The sequence below is a fragment of the Zea mays genome, chromosome 4, assembly GCF_902167145.1.
Source record: "Zea mays cultivar B73 chromosome 4, Zm-B73-REFERENCE-NAM-5.0, whole genome shotgun sequence".
NCBI classification, from domain to species: Eukaryota; Viridiplantae; Streptophyta; class Magnoliopsida; order Poales; family Poaceae; genus Zea; species Zea mays.
This window is the reverse complement of record NC_050099.1, coordinates 109,993,279-110,011,654: the sequence shown is the minus strand read 5'-3', so window position 1 is coordinate 110,011,654 and position 18,376 is coordinate 109,993,279. Positions and strand designations below refer to the sequence as shown.

General features: G+C 48.6%; 2 pseudogenes; both read left to right on the top strand.

Moving 5' to 3' along the window:
• The first annotated feature begins 3,309 nt into the window (after positions 1–3,309).
• On the top strand, positions 3,310–4,289 carry LOC103639214 (uncharacterized; annotated as a pseudogene).
• Positions 4,290–4,973: 684 nt separating this feature from the next.
• Positions 4,974–12,295, top strand: LOC118477068 (uncharacterized; annotated as a pseudogene).
• Positions 12,296–18,376: the final 6,081 nt, after the last annotated feature.

Sequence of the window (18,376 nt, the reverse complement as noted above, 5' to 3'; positions counted from 1 at the left end):
TGCGCTGTTGCCATGGTGTAGATTTTCCTGCAGAAACATTAGACCTTGCACTAGCACGTCGTCCCTGCACTTCCCTTTCAGCTTTGCAAGCAAGATGAAATAATCGGGTTACATTAGCATAATCTTTATAAGCAAGGATGTCCTGAATTTCCCTATTTAACCCGCCCAAAAATCTAGCCATAGCAGATTCCTCACCCTCCTCTATGTTACAACGCAGCATACCCATTTGTAATTCCTGATAATATTCTTCTACACTTTTAGTACCCTGTCTCAATTGTTGCAACTTGTTTAACATATCACGTGCATAATAAGAAGGAACAAATCTAGCCCGCATGACCCGTTTCAACGCATCCCAAGTTTGTGGCATGTTATTAGGATTCTTCTTACCATGTTCTATCCACCAAACAGAAGCAAATTCAGTAAACTCACTAGTAGCAGCTCTAACCCGCGCATTCTCAGGAAATTCATGGCATGCAAACTTTTGATCAACCGCAATCTCCCAAGTAATGTAAGCATCAGGGTCATATTTACCATCAAAAGGAGGTATTTTAAATTTAACCTTACTAAAAGCATCATCATTACCATGTACCTCACGTCGGTGAAAACCACCCATACCTCTACGGTTAGTACGTAGTCGCCGGCGATTAGGTGCTTCTTGGTCATCTTGTTCAGTATCAGCAACATAGTCATCCCAGTTACCTTCGGCGCCCTCATCACGCCCACCATTGATATTAGCATGCATCTCATCAAACCGCCTCAAGAGTGCGACAAGGCTCTTGTCAATATGAGCAACTGTCATTTCCACATTTGCAAGTTTGGTGTTTGTGTCGATCTGTGTGGCCTCCAATTGCCCCATCTTTTCATTCGTCACCTGCATGTCATTATCAAGACCTTCCGTGTGCGTCTTCACTAGCCTTACAAAGTGTTGTATGATACCCTTGGTGCGAGGAGAGTGTGGCATATTACGAGAAGCATCATCAACCTCCAATCCTGCCATGGTTAGACGAACAGAGGCAACAAGAAAAAAAAAACGTGAAGGAATAAAAACTCTACAACTATTAGGATGTAGCTACTGCAAGGCGCTCACTCTCAACCTGCCACACAAGCTCTTACCAATTCTTACCTTGCACAACAGGAGGGGTCAGCAACCAACAAGTCTGCAACCGTGGAATAAGTGTATCGGTGCCGCAGCAACACGACCTGTCAAACTGTAGTCGAAATATGTAGAGTTGTAGGTGGGCTGAAGCAAGGAATACACTAGTACCACGTTAGTTACAAAAGCAAGCTGAATAATCGTTCAACGGTGGTACTGTGCTGGTCCTAGGCTAAACCAGGCTAGAGACGTGAGCCTAGGCACAAAGGTAGTCACTGAAAAAGAACAACTAGCACAGCACAAAGAGAAACAACAGATTTAGAGATTCAGCCCCCTTCTTCTTCTTTTCCTTTTTTTTTTCTTTTCTATTCTTTTTTTTTTCTTCTTCTTCTGTTTTTTTTTGCAGGGGCCTAAACCCTTTTTTTTCACTATGACAACCCAAACAATAAAGATATTGCTAACAACCCCTTTAAATCAGATTTAACAAATCTTGTTAATATAGGAAGTCCAGAAATCTCTACGATGATTGCGGAGCGCTCAGAACGAATTTTGAGATAAGGTCAGATCCGTTGGAAAGAAGATAAGATAAGCTTTCCAGATTGTATTTAAACTTCCAAATCGGATATGATATGTATCCGTGGTGGCAAAAACGAACCAGAGATGTTTTTGGTGATGGTGGATTTCGTGGTGACCAAAACGTGGTAGAACTCAAAACTCTAAAGGAATAAACTAAGACCAGCAACTCGACACAACCGATGCAACCAAAAACTCAACAAGCCCTAACTAAGTAGTACTAGTAAATGCTCAATGGTTTATAGGATTGCGGTAAAACTAATCTACTATTTTTTGGCTTTTTCTGGACTATAGGAGATAAGAAAACAGCGAAGAAAAGTAAATCTCTCACCGATAAACCTTGTTCTGATACCAACTGATGTGCACCCGTTGGGTGATTGCCCGATCTTTCGATGAGAGGGTGTGGAATAACTCGATTGGGGGAGGAGACGACGTTCACGGCCCGACTACAGCCTTCCAAAGACGCTGCGCCTTAGCAACCGATACACCACCTCCTATGGCTGTCACGATCTTGTGGAGCGTGACACCCTGGCCACTAGGGCACTCGTCCTGCAAGCAATCGAAGAACTAGCAAGAACAAGTAGAACAAGTACTGAATTACCAGATCTAAATGTAGGTTTAAAGATCAAACTACAATATGGTGGGGTTCCGAAGACAAGAAGACGGGCGGCTGAACTAGCACGCGCGCTTGCAAGCAAGTAGCGAGAGCTAAACTTGATCTAAACAAAACCCGCCGTTCTTGGTGGCGGCTAGGGGGTTTATAAACATGGGAGGACGACCACAAGGGTATTGGGGTCGTGCTGCAACCCTAGGATGCGTCCCTAATGGACCTAACTTGATACACGACCCATTGGGCCAAAATAGGGTGACGCAGCACCATGGGCAGAAAAGGCAGGAAATGTCTCGGTAAGAAAACAATGATTACGGCGGCCTCAGAACAGATATGACTATAATTCCGGATCCATATGAAAGTAGACTTGATAAGCTTTCCATGTTGTGCTTGAACATTCCAATCCGAGCCCGCATCTGACCGTGGTGACCGTCACAAGTTGGTGTTCTTCTGCAGTCCGAATCCAGCATGTTCAAATCCTTTTCCCTTTCGGTCTTCTCCCTGATTCCTAAGCAAAACAAGAGTGCACGGGTCTCCATGGTCTAAATATGATGGACATGAACTCAAGAGTGTAATCACCTGATGGTTGAGTTGACGAGCACGAGCGCGAGTAATGGGACCAGAAATTGGTACTTGTATTGGTATAGATGCATCAGTAGTGTGGATGTCTTCATCACGATGCCTACCATAATTCCACGTTGCTAACACAACCAATTACGACCTACCACCAAACATTTCAACCATAGAGGCGATCATCTCCCTAACGTTCTACACCAAATCATCGTTACCAATTATTATGTGCATAGCATCTAGTTAACCATATTCGACAAATACAATCTTCGAGCACCCTTTATATAATCTACAACTACCGAATACTAAACGATACTTATTAAATCATCACTTATTGCTCGAGAATCATCACGATCACCATACATCTATTTATTTATCAACTTTACCCAAAACAACAAATCAACTTACCAAAAATAACTTAGTTGTTGCTGCTGTTCGCATGGCGTGAAGAGGCTGTGCAGACCCGGCAAAGTGAGACGCGGAGACGTCGGGGCTGCACGGATTGACGACGCGACTGCTCTCGCCGAGCTGGAACAAGTCGTGGCGCTATGGTTCTCGCTGCGCGCGACAGCACGGCAAGCGCGAGGAGAGGCGTGGTTGCAGGATTTTTTTTTGTGGTGCGGCGTGCGGGAGCAGCAGGGGTGTGGCTGCAAGGGGGCGTTGCAAGGAGAGCGACGTCAAGACCATGCCGTGGATTCATAGCGCTACGACGCACAGCGGGACAGCACGCCGGAATAAAAGTTGACGATGTTGTCCCCAACACAGTGCTCCAAACCGACAGTTTGACAACACCGAAAAGAGGCGAGCAGGGCTGCGCACAACACAAGCAAGACAACATGCAGTCGGCTGTGCATATCGTCGAGCAGGTAGTGCGCGTGGTGGAGCAGCGGCATGGGAAGGGACATCGTCGTCCAGGGAAACAGGGAGGGCGCAGGTTGGGAGAGGGGCTCGGCCTACAGCCACCATGGCTGGGCGCTGCGGCGTTGACCCGATCCCTGCTGCTGGACGTTTGGGACAAAGAGAAGGCAGGGAAGGCGCCATGAGCACATGGGCTCGCCGGCGAGCAGGAGCCCGGCGAGGCCACGACAGCGCTCAGCAGGGGATCCCCGGCGAGCAGCGCCATGGCAAGGTGGAGGTCAGCATAGGGAGCAGAGGCTCATCCAAAGCACAGAGAAAGGAAGGGCTCGGCAAGGGGGAAACAGCCATGGATGGAAAAGCTCCTGCGCCGCACTGCTGCGTCCAAGCCATAGAAAAGGGGCTAGGCGCCGACCTCCCTGCTGCTGCCGTGGGACACCAGGGAGAAGATGGCGTCGTGGGATGGGGCTCCCTGCGTTCCAGAAGAGAGAGAGGCTGGGGAGAGAAAGGGACATCGACCTCCATGGCTGGTGGCGAGAGGAAAAGAAGCTAGGGTGGCTGGCTTGAGGAAGGGAAGGAGACGCCATGGGATTTGCTGTTGCGCCATGGGAGAAGGAGACGGTTGTGCGTGTGGTAAAGGAGGAAGAAGAGAGTGGCGGCTAGGGGTAGGAGATGTAAATTTTCCCATTAGCAAGGGAGAGGGCCCCTATTTATAGAAGAAATCCTAGGGTTAGGGTTCCTTAGTGGGCCAATGGGCTGAGTTGGGCTGGACCAAACACTAAATCGGGCCGCGCTAATTTATTTTCATTTTATTTTATGGTATTTTGAATAAACACGGATTATCGAAACGCTAATTATTTCCCGAAATAAAAATGCTCCTGCGGAACTCGTCTGTGCAAAGGCAGAGCGAGCCAGTGCTCGGTCGGACAGAGCGAAGGATTATCCGTACTAGGAATTTGATTTGTTTAGCGTCGCTCGGAAATTAATTCCTCATGCCCAATTAGAAATAAAATGAATTGAGACCAATCGACTTCAGATTCGTGATCGAGATAAAGCGAGTTGGATTAATAAAAATCGTTGTCGATGGATTTTCGAATTTCGGACCGAACACAGAGGTATTAAGCCGAGTCGGATAAGAATTTATTTGAGGACAGCGCATTGGAGATTCCGCTTTGAAATTTTCTTGTGCAAAATTTTAGAAACAGATGTTTCTCTCAAACTTTTGGTCGGCTTGGATTTTTAGTCGGAGAAGGCGAATCGTGATATTTTAAAATTGTGGTCGATACGGGGTTTTGAATTTGGTTCGGACATGAGATATTTGGCCGAGTCGAGTAAGAATTAATTAGAGGACGACATGTTGAGCATTCCGTTTGAGAGGACGGACTCGGATTAAAATAGTCGGACATCGATCGAAGTTTAGGAATTAGATTCGGGCTCAGATCAGATAACAGTCGTTGAGAGTTTGATTTAAAGAGCTTCAAATGAGATTTAAAATTCGAGAATGATCTTCGAGTCTGCATGAGTTCTGAGAATTAAAAGTTTTAACACGCTCCGAAATTGGCTGTTTCTCGCGATCGATTAACTCTGAATTCGGTGAACTTCCAAGAGAAAGCCTGATAGACATAGATAGACACGATCGAGAAATAGAAATTTTCACTGAGCATTCGCGTTAGGGACAAATCTCCCGACATAACACGAAACTGACACCTGGGGTGTCACAGCCTTCCCCCCTTAAAAAGAATCTCGTCCCGAGATTCGAATGAGGATCTTTAAGGGTGGAGAAGCATGTAACTCCCAGACTGAAGATAGATGCAAGTTCATGAGAGGGTATCTGACAAGATACTTGAAGATAGATTTGGTTAGAATATCGTGACATATCGAGACAAAATGCAGCGACCACTCTGAGAGAATGTACACAAAAGATAGCACATCAGTATAGTCTCGTAATGGATCACAACTATTAACCGTGATACCAGCGCGTGCCGAGCAACTCAACCATGTGTGCACCATAGTTGGCTCTCGGTTTCGTCGCGGCACCATCAATCGTTAGTCATGACACCATTACCAAACCTAACCAATGAAAAATTTATGTGGCTTAAATTAGATGGAGCCCATGAGAATATGGCTCAGAAAATGTGACTGAAGTTGAGGCAAAGATTGTTGGCAAAAGAGCATCACATGAGAATTTTCTTCACTCTGAGAACTATTTCTTGATCATCATGGGGATTATCAGTCCAAGGTTGATACGACATTTGATATGAGAAGGAACTGACCATGAGATCAAGATCATTGAGTTTTAGAGACATGAGAAAACTAACGACAACAGCAACATCCATTGAACCAAATGGATATAGTGCTTAGAGATAAAATCGCTAGAACATCGTCATGATCCTTAGAGAAGGGGTATGAGAATGATCCGAAATGAGAGCTTTAGGCAGATCAACATCCGATGCTTGAGAACGGGTTATAGGAGATAACCAGATAATAGGACAGAATCATAGGGGATCCCGAGATTTGGATGATAAAGCAAACATGATTCACAAGAAAAAGGATTATCAGATCCAGGCGAAAGGAGAGGTAGGCAAACAGGATCAGCTGGATGATCAATAGAAATGTTATAATGTTTCGGGACAGGATCTATGGAAAGAAACATGGCCTTGATAGGGTTTGCGCAACTAGACACCAAACAACAATTTTTTTTGACATAACCACGTGCACAAGGGAGTTTCGGTTTGGCTAGCGGTTAAGCAATGGGGGTCTACAAGTTGTGCAGGTGTAACTTTATGGGTAAAACACACAAGGGGGCTAGAAAATACCAACACAAGTAGGATTTGTTTTTTTTAAGGAGGTTTCACTTGCTAAACTCAAGGTTGTTTGGGTGGGGATCTTTTTATGAACAGAACAAGCAACAAAATGTTTTGCAAAAAGGGTTGAACAATTACAATACTACCTAGATGGCAAGGCAGGAGAAACACATAGCACGACCTAACAAGACTTACCAATCTGACACGAGGTAAGGCATTTCTAACATAGCAGTACATCACATTATTCACAAGTTTTTATTATTGGAATAAAGGTGAGAGAAGCATGTTGGTGCACAAATTATAATGCGACAATCATGATGCATGGTCATTCTAGTCGTCTTCTCAGACCGAACTAATTTTTTTTTTGGTGCTCCTACAACATCCCTTCTAATAGTAGTAATAGCCTTTATGGCCTATATAAACAGCCACCTAGCTACCCATCTATTTCCTAAGGCTTCACGTCCTAGGTCTATCCTTATCGTCCTGACGATCTATCCAACATTGGTTTCTAGCAAGTTTTACTTTAGAAAAGGTTGGTAATCATGACTTATTGACTTCTCTGTACTGGTATTCGCTCCGATACCATCTGTGGCGGAACCGCCCGAATTATTCCGACTTAAGTGCCTAAGTCCCGCCTTAGAGGCTAGACCACACTTAAATAGGAATAACCCGTCAGTCCCTCGGATCTAGTCCGATAAAGCCACTTATCCAGGATCGAATACCACTAGCTCACTCGAAGGTGAGGCACAGAGAAATACAATAAAACATAATACCACAAATTTAATAAGTATCATTAGTGATTACATTATCGGAGTTTCAGAAATAATAACCATAAATTTTAATGCAGCGGAAATAACTAACGGAGAAGAACCGAGTAACATGGCGAAGCCTGGCCACGCTACTCCTCCTGGTCCTCTCCAGCGAACGCAGTAACCCACTCGACCATCTATCCCGGTGGCAGGGATGGAGGCCAAGTCACACCAGCAACAAATCAACCTAAGAAGTACCTGCAAAAAATTGTGCCACAAGCAAGGCTGAGTATACTAATACTCAGCTAGACTTACCCGGTGTGAGGAATCTACTCCTCTACCTCTAGACATGCAGCTGTTTGGCTATGGGGTTTGGTTTGCCAAAAGCACTAGCTGAGTCTAAAATCAAGTTTTAGCTTTTCAAGTTTTAGTATGGTCCTTTTAAAACTAGATGTGTACCTAGCTAGTCATACATGGTATCAAACTTTTTTTATCAATCAACATCATTTTTGCCATTCACCTCATTTCCACTTATTACTCAATGCAGTACAATGGATCAAGCAGTCTCATTAGCTGCGAGAAGCAGACGATTCAAATCGAGTTTTTATCCTTGCAAGGTAAACCTAAACACACGACATGTAGGGGCACTCCGTCCCCACACACATCAACCGTCCCCATCGATTCCCTGGCAACAGATCAGGGCTCACCGCCTTGGCGTACAATGCCCCACTGACCCCGACTGGCCGTCGTGCAGTGACCGCACTTGTACCCACCATAACCGGAATGGGAGACCTCGTCTCAGGTCGCGTGAGGGGATATGTCTGCTGGCAGGTTCACTCAGGTACTAGGCTTACCGATTTACCATATTTCTCGGTATGTGTTTAGTACGTTCAAACGCTTGACACAGGTATCCGCACGTTAATCCTTATTCCAATTTTCATCTCGTAGACCACGCATCCCCATGGACCCGTGTCCACAGACCATCATCATTCTGTTATCAAAGTGGATACAACCAATTCCTGACCTCGCGCGAGTGCTAGAAAAATCACTCGACTTCTACCGAGATCCTAATTAATAAAGCGGCTACTCGACCTAGCATACTAGTATCCATCTCAAAAGGAGTCCTGAGTTCATGCAACTAGGGTTTCAGTCAACTCCTACACTTAAGTGCACAGTACAAGCCTACAAACATTAAGTGCAGTAAAATAGCATATATAACGGTTATGCATAAAACCGGGGCTTGCCTTTAATTTGACACTTAGATAGTGTTTGCTGGGGGAGGTACTCGCTTGGCGAGCATTCACTGGTTATGTCCATCCTTAGGTTGTCCATCATCTGCATCTTGTGGTTGGCACCACATCACTTGCATGATCGTCATCTCTCGGTCCTAAATGAGATGCAAGATGCATATGTATGAATATAATGAAAGTAGCACAAGATATTCAAATACACGGTAGCGAACTAGACATTAAATTGTAAGACACCATAACAACCACACGCTAGCATTAGTTATCTACACGTTATCGGCGTTCAATACTAACACCATTAATAAGACGACGATTATTTCTTATAGTTACCCAACACAAACACGATATCACGAGCACAAGCATTTACCACGTTCACTTTAATTGTCTATTAGTTACCTAACCTTATATTAGTTAAGTCTATAAGTTCGCTACGGCTTTTCCTTAGTTCTTCTAGTGATCATACAAAAGCATCCCAAACACTGATTTAACATAGGACCTATGCATCAAGGGCCATGGAAACTCCTATATCACAACCAACTAGAGAAGGAAACATATAAAACAAAACACACATGTCATCTCTAGCTTAGCCATGGCAAGTCTACATTACTTAAGAGCAAACCAAACATTTTTAGCGGGAAGGGTGAACTAAACAGTCAAATGCGCACTTGCAGATTTTTAGGACAGCACTACAACAGTTACTTGTTTTAATCATAACTCTTCAAATATTAATCCAAAAATATCAAACTAGGACTTTCTGGAAAGCTTAAAAGGTTCTCTACAACTTTGGTATTGTCATCACAACATGATTAAACACTTAGCAAGGTCTAATTATGCAAACACAGTAGCTCTATCCAGATTTGGACAGATTCAGACTTGCGGCTTTAAAAACTCATAACTAGAGACTCAAACATCCAAACAAAGTGATTCTAGATTTTATGGAAAGGTAATGAAATTGTCTATATATCATTTATAAATATCTCAAGGTGATTCAATATTTAACTAAGGATAAAAGACACTAGAAGACGTTACCGTCCAGAATTGGACAGATTCAGTCTTCAGACTTTAAACATCCATAACTTAATATTCAAATCACCAAAAAGAGTGACCCAAGACTTTTTGGAAAGCTTGGCAAAAGCACTACATAACTTTTATAATCATCAAGAATGGATTCCAGATTTAATCAAATCAAACCTTATAGTTTTCGAAATCTGTTCTGACAGAGGACAGAACACAACAACTAGTTTGTAAAATTCATAACTCTTAAACTGTCAGGCCTATGGTTATGAAATTTTAACACAAGCAAGATACGAAAAGCATCTACAACTGTCTTATAATCGACAAGGACTGATTCTAACATTAAATTAAGCAAACAATGCAGTTTCTGAAATCTGTACAGAATTTAGACAGATTCAGTTACTGAATTTGTAAAAATCATAACTCCTAAACGATCAGACTTATGCCTGCCAAATTTTAACACAAGTAAGATAATAAGGTTATCTACAACTCTTCTATATGATTTTTCTACAGAAAACATGTTTTAGTTCATCAAACATACAGCACGACAAAAATAGCGTGTGCAGCCCAAAACAGCAATTAATAAATTTCAGCTCCTATACAATTCAAGAATTGCCGCGTTCTAGAGACTTGAATTATTCTAACACTTTACCCTTTGTTAGAGTTAAATTAATCAAATAAGGACTAACAAGTAGACTTACTAATTTTTATCCGTATCATTTTGTATTACTAGCTTAATCATACTACGCATATAAGTATATTACACCTTCTTCGCCCGAATGACAATCCTCAAGCCCAACACTCATCACACATATATAATGCACTTAGATCACAATCCCAGTACCACTAAATCATATGATGCGCCTATTTTTATATACATCCAATTAGCATATGCGATGGGTATCACGGCGAAGGCATAACACATCTAGACTCGACTCATAACCGGGGGGACTACTTGGTCACGTCACCACTTCATTACCCAAACCGAAACAAATTTCCTAGCCACATCAACCAAACTTCTAATTGAGTAAAACCTACACCTCCTTGTCACGAATACAACCATACACTATGTGCGACGTGAAATTTAATGAACGCCTAATGGGTATTGACTCAACTTATAAACATAGGGAAGCGATGACTACTTTGGCATGTCACCATCTCACCTCACACGCAAAATCATTCTTAATTGGACTGACCAATTTGAACGACTATCCTTCCAATTATTAACATATACCACCTTTTAAGGTTATTTGCATGACAACATAGCATAGGTTAAATCTATTTATCTCGGAAGTGCTCTAACACAGTTCACACATAACTCACCATTTAGGCCCTACTAATAATTCATTGCGAATGACACATATTAAATCTACGGGCTAACTCAATTGGAACACAACATATGACATTCACGTTTTTAATTTTATCGTATAACAACGCTCAATCTAATACATCATGGACACTGACGATGCCTACCATAATTCCACGTTGCTAACACAACCAATTACGACCTACCACCAAACATTTCAACCATAGAGGCGATCATCTCCCTAACGTTCTACACCAAATCATCGTTACCAATTATTATGTGCATAGCATCTAGTTAACCATATTCGACAAATACAATCTTCGAGCACCCTTTATATAATCTACAACTACCGAATACTAAACGATACTTATTAAATCATCACTTATTGCTCGAGAATCATCACGATCACCATACATCTATTTATTTATCAACTTTACCCAAAACAACAAATCAACTTACCAAAAATAACTTAGTTGTTGCTGCTGTTCGCATGGCGTGAAGAGGCTGTGCAGACCCGGCAAAGTGAGACGCGGAGACGTCGGGGCTGCACGGATTGACGACGCGACTGCTCTCGCCGAGCTGGAACAAGTCGTGGCGCTATGGTTCTCGCTGCGCGCGACAGCACGACAAGCGCGAGGAGAGGCGTGGTTGCGGGATTTTTTTTTTGTGGTGCGGCGTGCGGGAGCAGCAGGGGTGTGGCTGCAAGGGGGCGTTGCAAGGAGAGCGACGTCGAGACCATGCCGTGGATTCACAGCGCTACGACGCACAGCGGGACAGCACGCCGGAATAAAAGTTGACGATGTTGTCCCCAACACAGTGCTCCAAACCGACAGTTTGACAACACCGAAAAGAGGCGAGCAGGGCTGCGCACAACACAAGCAAGACAACATGCAGTCGGCTGCGCATATCGTCGAGCAGGTAGTGCGCGTGGTGGAGCAGCGGCATGGGAAGGGACATCGTCGTCCAGGGAAACAGGGAGGGCGCAGGTTGGGAGAGGGGCTCGGCCTACAGCCACCATGGCTGGGCGCTGCGGCGTTGACCCGATCCCTGCTGCTGGACGTTTGGGACAAAGAGAAGGCAGGGAAGGCGCCATGAGCACATGGGCTCGCCGGCGAGCAGGAGCCCGGCGAGGCCACGACAGCGCTCAGCAGGGGATCCCCGGCGAGCAGCGCCATGGCAAGGTGGAGGTCAGCATAGGGAGCAGAGGCTCATCCAAAGCACAGAGAAAGGAAGGGCTCGGCAAGGGGGAAACAGCCATGGACGGAAAAGCTCCTGCGCCGCACTGCTGCGTCCAAGCCATAGAAAAGGGGCTAGGCGCCGAGCTCCCTGCTGCTGCCGTGGGACACCAGGGAGAAGATGGCGTCGTGGGATGGGGCTCCCTGCGTTCCAGAAGAGAGAGAGGCTGGGGAGAGAAAGGGACATCGACCTCCATGGCTGGTGGCGAGAGGAAAAGAAGCTAGGGTGGCTGGCTTGAGGAAGGGAAGGAGACGCCATGGGATTTGCTGTTGCGCCATGGGAGAAGGAGACGGCTGTGCGTGTGGTAAAGGAGGAAGAAGAGAGTGGCGGCTAGGGGTAGGAGATGTAAATTTTCCCATTAGCAAGGGAGAGGGCCCCTATTTATAGAAGAAATCCTAGGGTTAGGGTTCCTTAGTGGGCCAATGGGCTGAGTTGGGCTGGACCAAACACTAAATCGGGCCGCGCTAATTTATTTTCATTTTATTTTATGGTATTTTGAATAAACACGGATTATCGAAACGCTAATTATTTCCCGAAATAAAAATGCTCCTGCGGAACTCGTCTGTGCAAAGGCAGAGCGAGCCGGTGCTCGGTCGGACAGAGCGAAGGATTATCCGTACTAGGAATTTGATTTGTTTAGCGTCGCTCGGAAATTAATTCCTCATGCCCAATTAGAATTAAAATGAATTGAGACCAATCGACTTCAGATTCGTGATCGAGATAAAGCGAGTTGGATTAATAAAAATCGTTGTCGATGGATTTTCGAATTTCGGACCGAACACAGAGGTATTAAGCCGAGTCGGATAAGAATTTATTTGAGGACAGCGCATTGGAGATTCCGCTTTGAAATTTTCTTGTGCAAAATTTTAGAAACAGATGTTTCTCTCAAACTTTTGGTCGGCTTGGATTTTTAGTCGGAGAAGGCGAATCGTGATATTTTAAAATTGTGGTCGATACAGGGTTTTGAATTTGGTTCGGACATGAGATATTTGGCCGAGTCGAGTAAGAATTAATTAGAGGACGACATGTTGAGCATTCCGTTTGAGAGGACGGACTCGGATTAAAATAGTCGGACATCGATCGAAGTTTAGGAATTAGATTCGGGCTCAGATCAGATAACAGTCGTTGAGAGTTTGATTTAAAGAGCTTCAAATGAGATTTAAAATTCGAGAATGATCTTCGAGTCTGCATGAGTTCTGAGAATTAAAAGTTTTAACACGCTCCGAAATTGGCTGTATCTCGCGATCGATTAACTCTGAATTCGGTGAACTTCCAAGAGAAAGCCTGATAGACATAGATAGACACGATCGAGAAATAGAAATTTTCACTGAGCATTCACGTTAGGGACAAATCTCCCGACATAACACGAAACTGACACCTAGGGTGTCACAGCTACCTCACTCGTCACCTTGACACGGGACGACTCATGCTTGGTGAAGCGGTTCAGATAATCAACAGGCGAGACTTAGTGCTCGAAAATGAGGAAAAAACACGGCTCCGTGCCAAAATTACATACATGTTCAGGCCTCGACAGCCACAATGAACAAAAACACTGGCATTTGAAGTGCCATTACAAATGGAACTCCGGTTCCCCCTCCGCAGGTACGAACAACCCCACTCCATGGGGGAAGGCCTACGGAGCAACAGAAGACTGACGAGCGGCTCGCCGCCGCCCGTTCTGATTACGACGACAACCACCCCCGCCCCGGGCGGCGAAGCGGCTTCGGCAGCAGCTTCGGGGCAGGTGTTACGACAGGAGGGCTCTCACCCGCAGAGGACGAGAACCAGCCATTCAGGCCGGGAGACGGAGACCCAGGGCTACTGGCGCCCTAGCCGAGTGACGGCGGCCTACCTATCCCGGCATGGCTGGAGGAAGTCCCCGTGAGACTGAAGGATGCCATTCTCCCCCAGGCGCCGGGAGAAGAAAAGGGCAGCCGACCCATGCGGGGGCAGCCCCCCGACTCGCCTCATCCTCCATCTTGGCCTGGATGACGAAAATCCTTGAGGCTGAGGGAGGGGGAGAGGCCGTAGCCCGGCTCGCTTTCCCCCACCATCAAGCTGGAGGTCACCATCTTGGGTGACCACCGGCAGGGGAATACAGCCGGACTGCATGATGAAAATCCTTGAAGCCGAACGATGGCTGAAAGGTACCAACTCCCATGGAGTTGCGTTCCTCCAACGATGAGGCGGAAAGACGGCGGATACCCCCCATCCGGGGGCTTGGAAGATGGAAAGACACGACGCATAAGGGAGGAAGAAGACATGGTCGCCTTCCGAAAGGGGTCGCCCTCCTTTTAAAGGCAACTCTCCCTACGTGTGCCCCCAAACGCCATGGGCTGAGTCTTCTCCAACACGCTCCAAGGCCCTCCCCCGCGGCTCGGGGGCTAGGCCCCGCATGTCATGCAAACCGGCTCAGAGCAGAAGAAGCCAAACCGCCACGCGTGGTGCACACAACCGCCCAGCGGTTACAAGCGACCCCCCACTTTTGCCCAGACCAACGGGCGGAAGGGGCGGGCAGCCATGCAGGCGGCGTGCAACCGCGCCAGGTGGACGCGCTTCTCCGACTTCTGACACGCCAGCTTGGAGGCCCAGGCCCACGCGTCACGCAACCAGCGCGCCAGTTGCTGCATGCAAGCAACCGCACCGCCACTTGCGCCACCGTCGCACCTCTTCGGTTGCGAAACCCATGCCGCGACTCGAGGCGACCCAGCGCACGACCCAGCAGCGCCAGCCTGGCGCGACGGTCAATGCGGCCGAAAGTGGGCCGGCAGTAACGCCGACAGCAGGCGGGCGGGAGCAGCAGTCACGTCGTCAGCCAGGCTCACGTCCCATCTAAGGGCAGCAAGAGAGCCTCCTCCCACGGCGTGAAGACGGTGCGCCCGTGATCCGTTCCTCGAACGGCTCGTGCACGCGCAACGGCCGCCCCGCCAACCACTCGCCCCGTCGCATTAACTCCGCGGCGGGACAGGCGGCGCTTCTGGCAGGAGGAGCGGGCGACGCTTCGCCTTCGCCGTAATAACCGCGCCAAAAAAGGTACGCCGCGTCATTCGATTTCGTATCCTTTTCCTTTTTCCTCTTTCTCTATCTCTTGCAACAGGGACCAGGAAAGGGGGATACCCCGAAAAGGATCCTTCTCTGTGAAGGAACCGGGCTCCGAGCCCCCCCTACTGATCAGAGGTTCGAAGGCTGGCCCTCCGAAGGGTTCAACAGCCGCCTCAGATCGCGTGGGCCCGACACCCACTACTGGTCAGGGGTTCGAAGGCCGGCCCCCCGAAGGGCTCCATGGCCGCCTCAGGCTACTCGGGCTCCGCGCCCATTACTGATCAGGGGTTCGAAGGCTGGCCCCCGAAGGGTTCACAGTCGCCTCAGACGCCGAGCGAGGGATGACCAGGGGTACGTTCGATACATAACCGAGGCTCGGGCTGCGCTCCCGAGGTACCCTAGGACATTTCCGAGACCAGCGGGAACGATCTTGTAACGGAATCCCATCGGAGGGAGGCATCGAGCCTCGGACCCCGTCGCCAGGGGACCGGGTCCGGCAGATCACCCGCAAGTACTTTTGGGCGTGCCTCTGGGCCCCTAGCCGACCCCCAACGAACGGGGCACGGACGTCCACTCGGATTACCCGCTTGCAGCTCACTGGAGACACCATGTTCGGTGCCCATCGAGGGTAACATGGCGCTCTCCCCCCTCCTCCTTGTGGAAAGGCGACGCAGGGGCGTATGTAAAAAAGCCGAGTCTGTCCCTGATCGTCCTCTCGCCCTGTGCGGAGGCTCAGGGGCTGCTCTCGCAAAACCCGGCTCCGGCCAAACCGTTGACAGCGTCAACATACCAGCCCGAGAGCTTGGGCCCCGACCGTGCACCCGGGCTACGGCCAGTTCGCATGAGGGAACAACCAGACCAGCCGAAGCATTACGCAAGGCATTAAGACCTCGAAGGAGTGAAACCACTCCTCCGAGGCCTCGGGGGCTACACCCGGCGGGTGCGCTCGCGCGCACCCACCGGAACAAAATGCAACCGAGAAAGGCTGGTCCCCTTGCAAAAAAGTGCGACGAAAGCCTCCAAGCGAGTGCTAACATTCCCTTCGAGGCTCGGGGGCTACTGTCGGGGACCATAATTAGGGGTACCCTCAAGACGCCTAATTCTCAGCTGGTAACCCCCATCAGCATAAAGCTGCAAAGGCCTGATGGGTGCGATTAAGTCAGGAATCAGTCCATACGAGTGACTCGATCACGCTTCGCCCGAGCCTAGCCTCGGACAAGGGCAGCCGACCTCGAGGGACTTCGGTCTCGCCCGAGGCCCCCCTTTAACGGCGGACACATCTCCGGCTCGCCCGAGGCCTTGGCTTCGCTAAGAAGCAACCCTGACTAAATCGCCGCACCGACTGACCGAGTTGCAGGAGCATTTAACGCAAAGGTGGCCTGACACCTTTATCCTGACGCGCGCCCCCCGGCAGAGCCGAAGTGACCGCCGTCACTCCGCCGCTCCACTGACCGGTCTGACAAAAGGACAGCGCCACCTACGCCACTCCAACTGCAGTGCCACTCGACAGAGTGAGTCTGACAGGCAGTCAGACCTTGCCAAAGGCGCCATAGGAAGCTCCGCTCCGCCCGACCCAGGGCTCGGACTCGAGCTAAGACCCGGAAGACGGCGAACTCCGCTCCGCCCGACCCAGGGCTCGGACTCGGGCTAAGACCCAGAAGACGGCGAACTCCGCTTCGCCCGACCCAGGGCTCGGACTCGGGCTAAGACCCGGAAGACAGCGAACTCCGCTCCGCCCGACCCAGGGCTCGGACTCGGGCTAAGACCCGGAAGACGACGAACTCCGCTCCGCCCAACCCAGGGCTCGGACTCGGGCTAAGACCCGGAAGACGGCGAACTCCGCTCCGCCCGACCCAGGGCTCGGACTCGGGCTAAGACCCGGAAGACGGCGAACTCCGCTCCGCCCGACCCAGGGCTCGGACTCGGGCACAGCCCCAGAAGACGACGATCTCCGCCTCGCCCGACCCAGGGGCTCGGGCTCGGCCTCGGCCACGGAAGACAGACTCGACCTCGGCTTCGGAGGAGCCCCCACGTCGCCCGACCTAGGGCACAGGCCCGCCACGTCAACGGGAAGCGCCATCATCATCCTACCCCGAGCCGACTCGGGTCACAGAGAACAAGACCGGTGTCCCATCTAGCTAGCTCCGCCAGATGGGCAATGATGGCGCCCCACAAGCTCTGTGACGACGGCGGCTCTCAGCTCTCTTACGGAAGCAGGGGGACGTCAGCAAGGACTCGACCGCTCCGACAGCTGTCCCTCCGCCAGGCTCCGTTGCTCCTCCGACAGCCACGACATCACGCCAGCAGGGTGCCAAGATCTCTCCGGCTGCCACATTGGCATGTACTTAGGGCGCTAGCTCTCCCTTCGCTAGACACGTAGCACTCTGCTACACCCCCATTGTACACCTGGATCCTCTCCTTACGCCTATAAAAGGAAGGACCAGGGCCTTCTTAGAGAAGGTTGGCCGCGCGGGGACGAGGACGGGACAGGCGCTCTCTTGGGGCCGCTCGCTTCCCTCACCCGTGTGGACGCTTGTAACCCCCTACTGCAAGCGCACCCGACCTGGGCGCGGGACGAACACGAAGGCCGCGGGATTTCCACCTCTCTCACGCCTGTCTCCGGCCACCTCGCTTCTCCCCCCTTCGCGCTCGCCCACGCGCTCGACCCATCTGGGCTGGGGCACGTGGCACACTCACTCGTCGGCTCAGGGACCCCCCGGTCTCGAAACGCCGACAAATATATTCCGATATTCATTTGCACGATACATTACATCATGACATTTGCATTCATAAACATTCATTTAGACATATATAGAATCATCATCATCATACCACACAAAAAAGACAGATGCTTCGGCAATGAGAAAAAACTTCGAAGAAAAGAGGAAATTTTCATGCTTCGTTGTGTACGAAAAGAAGGGAAGGTGTTTTTCGCCTTCGGCTCAAAAGTGAAGTTTCGTTCACAGCAAAGCTGATTGTACACGGATAAAGGAGACAAGATATATTACAAGGTATGTACAAATTTACATAAGTTTTTTCCACAATTATATTACAAAGATTTCTCCAGAATTTTTTGCAGGAAAGTCTATTATAGCAACTATTAAGCTTCAGCCCGTCATCCTTCAGCTTCGTCATCCTGCACATATTGAAAAGTAGAATAAGAAAGGTGCAAATTTCAAGGAGAAGGTAAAAGTAACAAATATAAGTTTCGCACTGGCTTAAGGTGGCTCTGAGCTTCGTCACCAGCCATTTTTCGCCCGCCATTTACCCAAATCTG